Genomic DNA, 6,000 nt, shown 5'->3' with positions numbered 1-6,000 from the left:
AATACATCATTTAAAGCGCTCTCTCCAGCCTTTTCACATGCTTGTTGGCCATCTGTATGTCTTCTCTGGAGAAATGTCTATTTAGGTCTTATGTTCATTTTTTGATTGGTATGTTTTTTTGATATTGAGTTGTGTGAGCTGTTTGCATATTTTGGATATTAACCCCTTTTTGGTTACATTGTTTGCAGATATTTTCTCCCTTTCTGTAGGTTGTCTTTTCTTTTTTTTATGGTTTCCTTTGCTGTGCAAAATCTTTTAATTTTAATTAGGTCTCATTAGTTTTTTGCTTTTTTTTCTCTTGCCTTGGGAGACTGATCTAAGTATTGCTATGATTTATGTCTGAGAATGTTTTGCCTATGCTCCCTAGGAGTTTTATGGTGTCATGTCTTATATTTAGTTCTTTAAACTGTTTTGAGTTTATTTTTTGTATATGGTGTGACAGAGTGTTCTAACTTCATTGATTTACATGTAGTTGTCCACCTTTCCCAACACCACTTGTTACAGAGATTACCTTTTCTCCATTGTATATCATTGCCTTTAAAGAAAGGGATTGGTATGGGACAGACTGTGTCAGATGATTGGGGATATACTGGGCACACCTGATGGAAGTTCTTGGCTTAAATATTTACTTATGACCTTACAAGTTCTACTAACTATATTACTTATACACTGTCTATTTTATAAGATTATTGTTTCTTACATTACCCATTGTGCATACAAGTCTCTCACAAAAGTAATGATGGCTGAATGTATAAATGATGAACATATATATGAATGTATATATGATAGTGAACATATATAGTCCTATATATAATTAATTGTAATAGTGCAATTCTAGATATGGAAGAATCAACAAGGGAAAAGTTTCTGGATAACAATGGACTAGTAAGAGAGATGATCCAGATACTTTTTAAGTTTAAGATAGTGAACATATATAGTCCTATATATAATTAATTGTAATAGTGCAATTCTAGATATGGAAGAATCAACAAGGGAAAAGTTTCTGGATAACAATGGACTAGTAAGAGAGATGATCCAGATACTTTTTAAGTTATTAACAGGGCTTAATCCAGAAATAGCCCATTGTGTGGCATATCAAATTAATCCTCATCTGACCTAGGAATGAGCTTTCCTAGCACCATGGGACAAATTAGTCATGAAATGCCTCCCAAATTTCGGTGAAATTTATCACAAACAGGGGGCACTGTAAACAAAAATGTTACCTGCCATTTCAGTTCTACAAGAATCATATCATTAGCCACTGCGATCACCCACCAACAGTGTACCCTGAAGGAAATTCAGGATGGAAAAAATAGGATGAAATATTCTGTGCTTTTGGATATACAGGCCCCTAAATAGCTAAGATGCATATCTATGGAAGCATTTCGATGACTCCAGATTCTTGCATCTTCTCATACATAGAAAAGCACTAAAATCATTAACTGAGATATCTAATCTTCATTACTAGCCATGACATTTTACCAAGATGTATTCTTGACCCCAGGTATTTCCCAGCCAAAAGAAACTTCTCTATATACTGGCTCTTCCCTTACCTCTTTGAAGCAGTTCCTCAGAGCTATCTCCCATCTATAGTCGTCAGTATGTCCCCCAATAAAATTGAATCTTACAGCTCTCATGTCTTGCATTTTTTCAGTCAATGTAATTCTCTTCCTGGTTCATAGATAGGGCATTCTTTTTGTGTTCTCACATGGTGGAAAGGAAAGCGATCTCTCTGATGCCTCTTTTATAAAGACACTAATCCCATGCATAAGGGCTCCATTCTTATGACCTGATTACCTTCCAAAGGCCCCACCTCCTAATATCATCATATTGGACATTAGGATTTCAAGATACGAATTTTGGGAGGATACAAACTTTCAGACCATAGCATCCTCCAACTTTCTTTATAGCTCTAAAAATCTATCTCTAAATACAAAAATGAAATCAAGTAAATGTGTTCCTGAATTCCTGAAACTTTAAACACCTTTGGATTGTGTAGTCTCATGCTTATTTTACTCTAAAAGCTCTTTAAAATAGGATGCCGTATTCAGTGAGTTCAAATTTAACATGTAGTATGGGCAGTATGCAGTTGATGCTACTTCCATACCTTCAAGCCTTGGAAAAAATAAAATTCCAAAGACAAGCCTAAGCCACATTCTCTGTTCCTGCCTAGAACAGAGCCAGAGCAAATGACACGAACACTCTGTGTTGAGAACAGAGGTCTCATTCAACTATAAAATGTCATTGGGGATTCTTTGCTCTACCTTCTTGACCTTCCCAATGCAAACCTCTTCCTAGCTGGTCCCTGGGATTAGTCAGGTGGATAGAGACAGGACTACTTCTTTCCAAAGACAGAATGAGCAAGCCCATCAGTCCTCAGGGGCTTGCAGCTAAAGGATGAAGACCCTTTTACTTTTGGCGAGAGGGCAACTCAGGCTTCTTTGTGCCTCTGGTTCTTTGAAACCTGGGTAAAGCTGTGTTGTGTTATTCTACTTTCCTGGGAAACCTACCCACCTTTCCAGCCAAGCTCCTATTTTTTAATCAACCAAGCTATATCTCCACTGGGCATCCCTGGATATGACTTAGCTCTGTATGTCTGGACTTAAAGGGTTAAGCTCACACTTTTCTCTCTTACAATTAGACCTCTCACACCACTCCCACAGGAAATAGCATGTGCCAATAAATGGACTCAATCTTTTTCAAAAAACAAAATTAACATGTCAAATAAATGTGTAAGTACACAGAACTGAATGAATATTTTGATGTTTCAAACATAGTAAATATTTTTTTTCTTTTCTGTTTAGATACTTCAAAACCAATTGTCTCTAAAAGTTATTAATTTTTAAGTCATATAGTATGTATTAATTTCAAATTTACTCATCAGTGAAAACAAACTGATCCATAACTGTGCCTTGTCAAACAAATGACTGAAAATATTTTAAAATTGAAGGCTGAACATTAAGAGAACATTGTCTTTATGCACATTTAATCAAATGTGTTGTATGTATAAACAGCTGTAAAGAGGTAAGACTATTTGAGAATAAGTAATACTGTTAGCATGTATCTCATGGAAAATCTGTGGACTTTCAGAAGACTTTTATACTTTTAGTAAGAGTAATTTCAATCTTTATTTCTTTTCCATTTGTCTCCTGCATAACAATTTATTAAGTGTTTAAGCAAATGATGTAAAAAGGAAAAACAGTGCTACTGCAGCTACGTGGATGCACCATAGGATGAATAAATTCTGGTGTCAAAATATGTTATAATGAAGAGATATCATATTGAGTGTTTCAAAGCATATTATCTATACTAGCATCAAACATGTGAAAACTGAAATAAAATACACAGTACTATACACTTTCACTCCAAAAAATTAAAAGTAGATATCAATCTAATAAAACATGTACAGGATCTGTATGCTGAAAAGAAGAAAATGCTGATGAAATAAATCAAAGAAGATAAATGGAGAGACATATTGTGTTCATAGACTGGAAGACTCAGCATAGTAAAGATGTCAATTCTCCCCAATGTAACCTGCAGGTTTAACGTAATGCCCATTAAAATCCAAGCAAATTTTGGTAGACGTTGAGAAGCTTATTCTAAAATTTATGCAAAAAGGCAAAGGAATTAGAATAGCCAAAATAATTTTGAAAAGTAAAATACAATGGGAATAATCACCCTATCTTATGTTAAGAATTACTTATATTGCTACAGTAATCAACAGAGTGTGATATTGTGGAGGGATAGACATATTGATCAATGTAACAAAAGAGAGAACCGAGGACTAGAACTAAAATGATATGCCCAGTCGATTTTTTTTTTTACAAAGGTGCAAAGCAATTTAATGTAGGAAGGATAGTCTTTTTGACAAGTGGTGATGGAATAATTGGACACTATAGGCAAAAAAAAAAAAAAGAACCTTGATTCAACCTCACATCTCATACAAAAATTAGCCTAAAATGTATCACAGACTTAATTATAAAATGTTAAACTATAAAACTTTTAGAAAAACTGGGACACATTTTTCAGGATCTAGGGCCATGCGGAGTTCTCAGACTTGATATGAAATGGATGATCCATAAAAGGTAAAATTAATAAGTTGTACTTCATCAAACTTTATAACTTTTGCTCTGTGACTTTGTTAATGGGGTGAAAAGATAAGCTATAGACTGGGAGAAAAATGTTTGCAAACCATATATTCATAAAAGTTCTTATTCTTAGAACATATAAAGAACTATATAAAGACTCAAATGCTTAAAAAAGTCTAATTAGAAATGGTCAAGACATGAAGAGATATCTCATAGGATAACATACAAAATTGAAAATAAGCACGTGAAGCATTGTTCAACATCATTAGCTAGAAGAGAATTGTGAATTAAAACTACAATGAAACATCACTGAATGCATATCAAGGTGGCTTTGAAAAAAAAGTGACAACACCAAATTGTTGGAAGGATGTGGACAAACTGGATAACCCATACTTTACAGATGGTGAATGTAAAATGGTATAGCCACTCTGAAAAATAGTTCGTCAGCTTCTTAAAAAATTAAATGTGCAACCACCATACAACCCAGCAATCACACTTTTGAACATTTGTCCCAGAGAAATAAAAGCCTATGTTCACACAAAAATATGTATATGAATATTTATAGCAGCTTTTTTCATAATATACAAAAGGTGGGAAAACATAAAAATGAATGTCTTATTTTTAAAATTTCTATTCAATTTATTTAAACTAAACTAAAAAGAAAAGTTTAGCCATTTCTCCCATCTCTCCCATCACCCCCCAACCTCTTAAAACCACTAAGCTGTTCTCTGTATCTATGTACTTGCTTTATTTTTAGTTTATTTTTTTTTAATTTCACATTTAAGAGAGATCATATGGTATTTATTTTTCTCTGTATGACTTAGTTCACTTAGTATAATGTCCTCCTGGTTTATCCATGTTGTTACAAATGACAGGATTTCCTTCTTTTCTATGGCTGAATAATATTCCACTGTATGTATATGTGTGTGTGTGTGTGAATATATATATATATATATCTATATATATATATATCACATCTTTTTTATCCATTCATCCATCAGTGGACACTTAGGTTGTTTCCATATTTTGACTATTATAAATAATGCTGCAATGAACATGTCGGTGCATATATATTTTTGAATTAGTGTTTTAGATTTTTTTGGATAAATACCCAGAAGTGGAATTGCTGGATCATATGGTAGTTCTATTTTCAACATTTGGAGGAAGCTTCATCCTGTTTTTCATAGAGACTGCACCAATTTATATTCCCACTAACAGTGTACTAGGGTTTTCTTTTCTCCACATCCTCCCCAAACATTTTTTTTTTATCCTTTTGATGGTTGCCATTCTCACAAGTATTAGGTAATATCTCATAGTTTTGATTTGCATTTCCCTGATGATTAAGGATGTTGAGCATCTTTTCATGTGTCTGTTGACAACCTGTATGTCTTCTTTGGAAAAAAAATGTCTATTCAGATCCTCTCTCCATTTTTTTAATTGGATTGTTGTTTTTTTGATATTGAGTTAAATGAGTTATGAACATATTTTGCATGTTAACCTCTTATCAGATATATCCTTTGTGGGCTTCCCTGGTGGTGCAGTGGTTGAGAATCCGCCTGCTGATGCAGGGGACACAGGTTTGTGCCCCAGTCCAGGAAGGTCCCACATGCCACGGAGTGGCTGGGCCCATGAGCCATGGCCGCTGAGCCTGCAGGTCCGGAGCCTGTGCTCCGCAACGGGAGAGGCCACAACAGTGAGAGGCCCACATACTGCCAAAAAAAAAAAAAGATATATCCTTTGTAAATATTTTTGAACATTCAGTAAGTTGCCATTTTGTTTAGTTTATAATTTCCTTTGCTTTGCAAAAGCTTTTTAGTTTGATGTAGTCCATTTATATTTGCTATTGTTGCTCTTGCCAGAGGAGATAGATCTCAAAAAAACAAAATGACTGATGTTAAAGAGTGTCCTGCTT

The sequence above is a fragment of the Tursiops truncatus genome, chromosome X (assembly GCF_011762595.2).
Source record: "Tursiops truncatus isolate mTurTru1 chromosome X, mTurTru1.mat.Y, whole genome shotgun sequence".
NCBI classification, from domain to species: domain Eukaryota; kingdom Metazoa; phylum Chordata; class Mammalia; order Artiodactyla; family Delphinidae; genus Tursiops; species Tursiops truncatus.
This window is presented reverse-complemented; position numbering follows the sequence as displayed.